General features: G+C 41.8%; 1 long non-coding RNA gene across 1 annotated transcript; it reads left to right on the forward strand.

The window, feature by feature from the left end:
- The first annotated feature begins 340 nt into the window (after positions 1-340).
- Positions 341-9,746, forward strand: LOC123386643. The gene is made up of 2 exons (XR_006600858.1): positions 341-1,202; positions 4,887-9,746. It is a non-coding gene; the product is annotated as an uncharacterized LOC123386643 (long non-coding RNA).
- The last annotated feature ends 407 nt before the right edge of the window (positions 9,747-10,153 follow it).

Consider the following 10,153-nt stretch of genomic DNA (forward strand, 5'->3'; position numbering starts at 1 on the left):
AGTCAAATATATGTGTGTTCTGCTATATAATAGAAATTAAGGATATTGATATTTTGGTCATTGTAACACCAGCCAATTGGTGTTACACTGCAACCAAGCGTATCCAAATCAGTTCCTAAGTGAACTGTTTTCTAACAACAGGTCACAAGGGCAACCTTTAAAAAATAAGTTGGCAAAGGGGCACCTGGGTGGCTCAGTCGGTTAAGCTCAGTCCGACTTCAGCTCAGGTCATGGTTCGTGGGTTGGAGCCTCTCCACTCTCAGCAGGGAACCCACTTTGGATCTCCTCTCTCCCTCTCTCTCTCTGCACCCCCCCCCACCCCCATGCGTGCACTCTCTGTCAAAAATAAAAGTAAACATTAAAAAAAAAGTAAGTTGGCAAAATCCCAATAATGTGGTCTCTCCTCTTACATAGACACTTTTAACAGATCAGATTGCATATTGCTGTGAGCAAAGTGAAATAGTAGTCAGACCAATGATTTTGGATTATATTTTAAATGCTAGGTGTGGGGGAAGGGGAAAAAGGTGGCCAAAGACTACAAGCTTCCAATTATAAGAAGAATAAATTCTGAGGATGCAATGCACAGCATGGTGACTATAGTTAACAATTTGAAAGTCGCTGAGAGAGTAGAGTTTAAAAGTTCTCAACACAACAAAATGTAAGTATATGAGATGAGAGATATGTAAAGTAACCTTATTGTGGTGATAATTTTGCAACGCCCATACATCTTTCTGATCATTACACTGTGTACCTTAAACTTATACAACATTATATGTTGACTATATCTCAATAAAGCTGGGACACAAATAAATAAATAATAGAATCGCAACAACAACGGAATAATACAATGACAGCAATTCCCGCAAAATAGAGAGCAACTGACAGGGGCTGGATATCTCAAGTGGTTTGGGGAGGGCTGACGGGTACATTGCTCTGGAAAGTTTAATACAGACCTCGTAGACTTTAATGTGCATGTGAATGCCTGGAGATCTTGTTAAAATGAAGATTCTGATTCAACAGGTCTGAGGCGAGCCCAAGAGTCTGCATTTTCAACAAGCTCTCAAGCGATGCCAGTGTGGCCGATCCACAGACCACACTTGGAGTGGCAAGGGTTTGGTGCGTGGTAACTGTCTCCTCTTTGCATTTTCTGCTTGATACCAGAGAAACCAACTACTGAAGAGGGATACCAGCAGAGCCTGTAGGTATGAGCTCCTGAACTGACAATTTCTAGATTTAGAGGGAGTTCTGGGAAATCGCACTATGTTTACTTTATAAATATTTGCTTTTTTGATATCAAGATCGCTCCATGCTCCTGCGTGGTCCACACTTCTGGCAATTTTGGTACTCGTGCAATGACAGTAAAATCAAGTTGTTTAGGTGTTTAGGTTAACAAGTGCTAACTTTATGATCCACCAGGACTGATTACAAATGGAATCACTTTCCCTGGAGATTTGTAAAAGTATACACATTAGTCTTCAGGTCTGGTTACGGATTATTCCCTTCGAAGCAGGGAATGTTTCTAGTGGTCCTTTCCAGCTCTGGGATTCCATGAAGTTAACTTCATAGTTATTATTTTTCCATGGTTCTTTATTTAAACATTTAAAAAAATTTTAAGTAATCTCTACACCCAATGTGGGGCTCGAACTCACAACCCTGAGATCAAGATTTGCATATGCTCTACAAACTGAGCCAGCAAGGCACCCATTTTTCTATAGGTCTGCCGTGAGATTGCAGTGAGAAGATATATATACAAAATAGGCAGAATTCTAAGATGGGTCCCTCGATCCCCCCTCCCTAATGTTCACATCTTATGTAATCTTCTCTCCTTTAGTTTGAGTGAGACTCATGACCAGCTTCTAGCCAACAGAATATGGTAAAGGTGAAGCGTTATTGCAGATGTAACTAAGGTTCTAAATCGGTTGATTCTTAGCTAATCGAAAGGGAGATTATCCTGGATGGACCTGATTTCATCAGATAAAAGTCTTTAGAAGAGAACTTGACTCTCCCTTAGGTCAAAGATTCTCTCTCTGTTGCTGGCTTTGAAAGAGAGAGCCATATTGTGATGGCAACATGTGATGGCAAGGAATTGCAGGTGGCTTTTAGAGCTGAGAGCAGCCCCTGGCTGAAGCCAGCAAGAAAATAGGGACCTCAGTCACACAACCACAAGGAGATGAATTCTGGCAAAAATCTTGAGGGAGTTTGGAAGCAGATCCTTAAAACACAGTCTGGTGAACCCTAAGCAGAGAATCCAGCCTTGTAGCCTTGTGAGACCCTAAGCAGAAAGCCCAGCTAAGCTATGTCCACAGAACCCTGAGATAATAAAAGTATGCTATTTTAAGCTGCTAAGTTTATGATAATTTGTTATGCAGCTATAGAAAACTGACACGGATGCCTCATATTGCACTTGTATTATTAAATCTTTTTTTTTTTTTTTAATGTTTTACTTATTTAGTTTTGAGAGAGAGAAAGAGCACAGGGAGCAGAGGGAGAGGAGCAGAGGGAGACACACACACACAGACTCCAAAACGGGCTCCAGGCTCTCAGCTCTCAGTGTGGAGCCCATCCTGGGGCTCAAACCCACGAACTGTGAGATCATGACCTGAGCCGAAGTCAGATGCTTAACTGACAGGAGTCACCCAGGGGCCCTGCATTATTAAATCTGTATCTTGGTCTGTGCATCTATTTACCAATCAAAATGTCAATTAAAACTCACCTAGACTTAATTTTGTCTGAACTCCCTAAAATAGAAGGAAGATCTCACCCCACACATCCCTCCACACCCCCACATTTCAAAATGGTATTGCAGTCCAGTTGGTGATTGGCGGAGAATAACCATCACAGACCACAGAACAGACCACAAAACAATCCTTACGCTTTGCCATGATTTTCCAGCTTTTACCAAAAACCACCACAGCAAAAACAACAACAACAACAACAACAACAACAACAACAACAACAACACTTAATTTTATGCATTCTGGGCAGTATTGCTTGAAATTCCTGTTGGAATAGGCAATTAAACTTGACTCGGTTTTTGTAATTAAGACTAAAATCGATCTAAGTTTTCTTAGTGAGACTTTCCAACACAGGGTAGGCTTAGAGGAACTTAATCCATTTATTTAATCGTTTAGCATTGATTACGGGCTATATGAAGTCCAGAGTATATGGGTGGTTAAGATAGGACACTTGCCTTCAAGCTACTGGAGACAAGAGGCAAGAAAACCAACACTTACAGAGGCACCTAGGTGGCTCAGTCAGTTAAGTGTCTGATTTCAGCTCAGGTCATGATCTTGTGGTTTGTGAGTTTGAAACCTGCATTGGGCTCTGCCCTGACGGCATGGAGCCTGCTTGGGTTTCTCTCTCTCCCTTTCTCTCTTTCTACCCTCCCCCTACTTGTGCTTGTGCACTTTCTCTCTCAAAATAAATAAGTAAACCTAAAAAACCCACAACACTTACAATGCAGTATGAATGAAAAGGGCAGTCGGTAAGTGAACATTACGAGTCTATAAGAAAAAACTATGCCCCCAAATCACTACACTGAAGTTTATTGTTTACTTACCTCCCTTCCCAAGAGACTGGGAAGGCAGCCACCACTTTTTGCTTTTACGATTCTGTATATTCTGCATACTTAGCAGTGTCTGCACGAGTAGATACTTCAAATTGCACTTCATTGAAACTAAGACACCATTAATAAAGATCATATTATTTTATGTCTCCCTGGAAAGAAAAAAATATGCTGCTAATTAAACTACAACATGCTGGAGATCATAAACAGATTCTGATTCAGAGATGTTAAAATGTGGAGAAAGACAGGGGAAGGAGAGGGGGAAGGGGCAAAATAGGTAAAGGGGAGAGAGAGAGATACAAGCTTTCAGTTATGGAATGAATAAGTCACGGGAATAAAAAGCAGAGCATAAAGAATACAGTCGGTGGTATTATAATAGCGATATACTGGGACAGATGATTTCTACACTTGTGTTGAGCATAGCATAATGTATAAACTTGTCAAATCACTATGTTGTACACCTGAAACACTGTGTGTCAACTATACTCAATTTTTTTTTAATTTTTTTTACGTTTATTTATTTTTGATAGAGAGAAACAGAGCACAAGTGGGGGAGGGGCAGAGAGAGAAGGAGACACAGAATTGGAAGCAGGCTCCAGGCTCCAAACTCTCAGCACAGAGCCCGACATGGGGCTCGAACCCACAAACCGCGAGATCATGACCTGAGCCGAAGCCGGAGTCTTAACCGACTGAGTCACCCAGGCGCCCCTCAAATTTTTTTTTAATGTGAGGAAAAAATGCTCATCTTGGAATCGATTCATAGCAAGTAATCATGGAAATGTTTTGTTGAATTTCTAGAGGGATCATAGGAGTAACATAATAAAGATTTCAGAGTGGATTTCAAAGATGTAATGTACATTTACAGCATGTTATCCAGCATTTTACACTGTTGACTCAAACCGGGTTGTCAGAAGAATGACCTCTTGATTTCTCCACAAGACAAACAAAGCTGTGTGAAATATCTTTAAATACCTTTAAGAGTTATAAGATCCTAAAGCTATGAAAGAATGCAAGATCCCATAAAGTTAAAAAATTTTTAATTGCTACATGGAAAATACATTTACTTATGTTAGAATCCCATCTAGTTCAAAGGTCTTTAGAGTTAGACACACACACACACACACACACACACACACACACACACACACACTATTGGATTGAATTGTGTCCTTCTTCCAATTCATGTGTGGAAGTCCCAACCCCCAGTACCTCAGAATGTGAACTTGGAAATAGAGTTACTGCAGATGTGATTAGTTAAGATGCAGTCATACTGGAGTAGGGTGGGCCCTTTCTTCAATATGTGTGGTGTCGTTCTAAACAGGAGAAATTTGGACATAGGCAAACACCTGGGGAGAATACAACGTGAACATTGAAGGCAGAGTGATCCGGACGATGCGTCCACAAGCCAAGGAACATCAGAGATTGCCAACAAACCAAACCACCAGCAGCTAAGACAGAGACACAGGACAGATTCTCCCTCAGAAGGAACCAACCCAGCCGACATCTTGATTTTAGACTTCTAGCCTCCAGACCTATGAGACAATGAGTTTCTGTAGTTTCAGGGACCCAGTTTGTGGTACTTTGTCACGGCAGCTCTAACAAACTAATAGTTTACATATCTTATGAGCAAAAGAAACGCCACATTCAATCCTATGACCAGCCTGGGTGGAAATTGCAGACTTCTGTGAGGAGGCAGAATTAAACAGTGTGAGTCAGGAGACAAGGAGCCTTTCAACATTTTAGAACCCATGACACAATGTCTATAAAAAGACAGTCTGACAGTGAGAAGAATTGGTTTGGATGTCTGCAGCTCTGACCAAAATCTCTGATGGTTCGAATCCTCTAATAATGAACGTGCAAATTGCCATTCTTAGTGGCTGGGCAACAGTTGGGATGACAGCACCCTCCCCAGTCTTTCCATCCCCGGAAGACTGAGAGTCTCACATGGAAAGATTTAAGAGAATCAAAACCAAGATATTAGTATGTTTTACATTAAGAAAGGATCTGAGTGCATTTGATACATGCCAGGTATCCTTTATTTTTTCATAGAGCTTACTATCATCCAAGCTAGAGGGGCACAGAGCTTGTGCTGACCCGAGGAGAGGGGATTGGCACGTTTTTAGGAATTTTGCGGCTATTAATACCCAATGTTCCAATCTTTGCAATTACACAAAAATTTGCAATGATGGCTAGTGCTGTTGCAACCATTAGTGCTGAAGCTAAATTAAATTTAGTAAATATAATTTGTGTGAGGGTGAGAAATCGTCTAAAGAGATGATACGTCAGATCTAATGATTATACTTTTATTGGGAAAAGAGCACACTGGGACGCAACCCTATTGGCCAAATCATGGTTCGACTGCAAGCATAGTCTGGCTACAGATACAAGACTTTGGCAAAACTCCTCAAAGGCATTCTGTGAAAACCGATTGCCTCTATGGAATTTATAATAAAAAGTCTTGCATATTTTCTTATTATTTGGAAGTTGTGTGTTACATGTATTGACTATCATTTCCCTTCCCCCGCTGCCAGTTGTTAAACATTTTCCACCACCGGAGAGAAACCATTAACAAATACTTAAATGATGAGATAAATTCAGGTGGTGGTAAAAGCCATGAATGCATGAAAGCAGAGTGATATAGTGGAGAGTAACCAGTGGTTGGGGCAAGTTCATAGAGGGTGGATGACTAGAAATAGCCAGCCCTGTGAAAATGGGCATATTTAGGGTAAAAGTAAGAGCAAGTCCAGTGGCCACATGGGAAGAAAGAATTTGTGTGTTGCTGTTATTGTTGTTGTTAACAGAATCTGCACCTGAGATCCCAAACCTGAGGTCTCCACTCATTCCTTTCTCCCCTGAACTGTATCTGGGAGCCACTCAGTGTCACTGTCCATTTGACCCCATGGAAACACCTGTGGTTCCTGGCTTCCTCCATAAACTCTCAGAATTCTATACAGTTTAGATAATAATTGTACCATACATTCCTTTCTTGTCGCTTTTCTTTGGTGGAATTCAGAGCCACGGAACCTATATTGTTTCCATTTTCCCTGTTCCTAAATTAACGTTCGTATGTGAGTCTACACTAGACTCCTTTGGAAGCCTCAGGTCCACCTCCCCACTTTCTCTAAATGTGGTCCCTCCAAGCGCCTCGTTGCTGGGCTTGTTTCACGATGTGGTTAAGGGCAAGCAATTCCTCTTCCAAACATTTTGAAAATGTTTACTCCCCAGTTCAGCTTTGGAAATTGACAGCTCCTGAAGTAAAAGGAGACAGTTTGGGGCAGATGTTTTGATTTCCATACCTTTAGTAATCCCACGTACTTAGCCTTCCCTGGTTCCCCAAATCCAGGGCCTGCCTGGGCTCTGGGGAAATGTTCAACGGATGCTCCTATTTTGGTGTAACAGCACCACATTCGACTCTGAAATGCCACTGTTCTAATTCATTTTCTTAATGATGGTGCAAATGAGTGGGATGTTTCATATCGTAGCCTTTTAACATTCCAAACATCATTAAACCAAACCATTACAGGGATACGTTCAGTCAAAAGATAAGTGCTTTGGCTGCAGGATGAAATAGCTGATTAGTAATTGAAAATACGATGCCTGGCCTTTTTTCTGTTTTAGTTTACAAAGAGAAGCTTTCTCCTCCTTTGACTGAGGGGCTGGCTCTTCTCACTGGCTGTCTTCGGGAGCACTCCCTTTATTGCCAGCGCTTCTGTGCAAGTCTGGAGCGTTTAACTTCGCTTGTGAAATGATCAACGTCAAGTCGCTTGCTGACATTACAGCCAGCTGCTTAAAGTGTCAGCGCAGCTGCCTTGTGGATGAGAACGAATTCTTACCACTGCTCCTTGTTCTACAAGAAAATGCTGACTATGAACCAAGGGGCTCAACACATTCATTTTTGCTCTTTTTGCCACCAGCTCAGATTTCTATGCAATGAAACTTATATTCAGGAATCTGGAAACAAAAGCAAAAATGCACCCCTGATTCTGAAATAGTGCTCTATTACTCATGGGTCTCAGGATCTGTTTTTTCAATTTTTGGTTGTATGACTCACAGAGTTTTAAGGAACCACCCATGAGGGCCCCATTCGCTTGGATAATTAGGTTTCTCCTGTGTTAAAAACAACAGTCCGCACTTCCGAATGGCTGAGGATTTAATAGCTCTGCACTATCTGAGCAATCCTGTCCCGCTGTGAGGCTTAGCTTTCACCTTCTTCTGGTCTAAAGGACCCAGAGACTGGGTTATAAAGATGCTTAAAGTGGAACAAAAGAAAGACTTGAGCAGGCCTGGACAAGGCCACCTCACTCAGGCTGAAGCAGAATGGGGCCACAGGAAGGCACTCCCGCAAGCCCAAAGGTTCTTTCATCCTTTTTAGCTAGGGCTCTCACCAGCCATTGTTTCTTTAACATCCTGCATGAAAGCATTGGATGCAAACATCACTGCCTCTAGGCAAAGGAATATAGATATTTGCCAAATGAGTAATTGAAAAAGAGCTACGTGTGTGAGGGGAGCGACAATTTTTCCTTCTTCTCATTGTCCTTCTCTGTCTTCCCTGGTTTTTAAAGTTTTAAAAACACAAAAACAAAAAACCCTACGTTTTGCCCTGGGAGTGTGGTTTCACCCATTCCCCGCACTGTTCCAGTCTATCCCAGCTGTCAATCAAAACCAGACAACAGAAGTTGGCCATAATTCAAAAGGAAAAAAATGCCTTTTAGGACACACTTTGACACGTGTTGGATGATTTAGTAAGATCCTGGTCTAAGACTGCCTGGGTTCATTTTTTCCCCCCACTTTTCACCATTTTCTTCTAATAGCCAAAATATTACCTTTTTTTTTTTTTTTCTCTCTTTCACCAAGTGTACTCCATTAATTGAGTGACTCTGGCTAGTAAGTTCAAATAAGAAAACAGGAAAATAATTTTTTTTAAAGAGAAAACAGAGCTGTCAGCATAAAGGGGATGGAGTGGCTCTCAAGGCCGTGGTTCTCAGGCTGTGTGCCACGGGGCAAACTCACAGGCAACCACAGGATATTTAAAAAGTGTAAAAGAAACACAGCCATACTTGGCGTCAGATGCCGCACCAGCTGTAGGGCCCGGGAGTGCACAGGAGCACCATTAGATTGCCCAGTGCTCCTCTCCATGATGCCACAGATCTGCAGGCCAGGCTCCCTGCACAGCCGTGTGCAACAGGGAATAAAGGCACTGGTGTCTGTTGAAATATAATACTAGGCCCAAGCGGGAGCTTCTCCAGCCCAGGTGTCACAGCAGCAAACCGAGACTGGGAAAACTTCTGTGTCCCTGTAAATGTTCTGCTTGACCAGAAACACAGTACAGAAATGTCCCCTTACCCATGGTTTTGCTCTCCACTGTTTGGTTTCAGTGACCACAGTCATTCTCCGTCCTGAAATAGTAGATCCTCCTTCTCACTTAAGGTCAGAAGGTCAGGTGTAGCCTAATGCTATGTCACAAAGCTCAAGTCATTCGCCTCGCTTCATCTCATCATGTGGGCATTATATCACTTCCCATCAGCACAAGAAGGGTGAGTACAGTACAATTAGATATTTTGAGAGAGAGAGAGACCACATTACATAACCTTTATTACAGTATGTTGTTATAATTGTTCTATTTTGTTATTTCTTATTGTTGTTAATATCTCACTCTGCCTAACTTGTGAATTAAACTTTATCATAGATATGCATGTAAAGGAAAAAAAGGTATATATAGGGTCTGGTACCGTGAGAAGTCAGAGAGATGAATCATTTTCAGAAATACCAAATAAAAGCTGTGTTGTCTAGTTAACAGTAGGTCTACAACCTGTTGGAAATATGTATGACCCCTCCCCCCACCGACAATGGAGTCCCAAGCCCTTAGACAGTTCACTTTCTGGTTCTTCCCCTCTCCGCTTCTCAGGTTTATCTTTGCTGGCTTTGCAATGAGCATGTGCCAATGAACAAAGCAGGGACTAAAAGTCTCTGCATCAACTCAGGAAATGTACATTTGTTCCAATCAGACTACTTTTTGCCTTACATGGGCCAGGCGACTTCCAGGTAAGGTTGTAACCTCTGTCGTACTCAGCCAGGGGAGGGACTTCACATTAGGAGATAAATTGTCTGCTGTAACTGCCCCTAGTGTGTCATCAGACACCTGCTCTTACAAGAACATTGATTAAAGCCTTGCTTCCCTGTGCTCTGAGTCTCTGCCTCCTTTCTTTGGTTGGGTCAGTGGTTCTCACAGGTACTATCCACAGTTTCAAGCATCCACTGGGTGTCTTGGAATGTATCCCCCACGGATAAGGGGGGGCTACTCTATATCTGGTCAGCCAATCCCTGAATGCTAAGGCAACTCTGGGCTTTAAACTTCTATTTTTGTTCTTTATTTTCTATTTTTCTATTCCTTATTTCTTATTCTTTGTTCTATAAAAAATGCATCTTCAGAATCCTCGACTCAGAACTCACCTAGCCAGTGACCTGTCAGAGTTGACACATGAGATAAAACCTTGTTCTCCCTGTTCTAAGTCTAATCACCAGCTTTAGAGTCTCAAAAACTCAAAATTTCTCATTCTGTCAAAACTATTACAGCACCTGTGATTACAC

Source organism: Felis catus, chromosome B4, assembly GCF_018350175.1.
Source record: "Felis catus isolate Fca126 chromosome B4, F.catus_Fca126_mat1.0, whole genome shotgun sequence".
NCBI lineage: Eukaryota > Metazoa > Chordata > Mammalia > Carnivora > Felidae > Felis > Felis catus.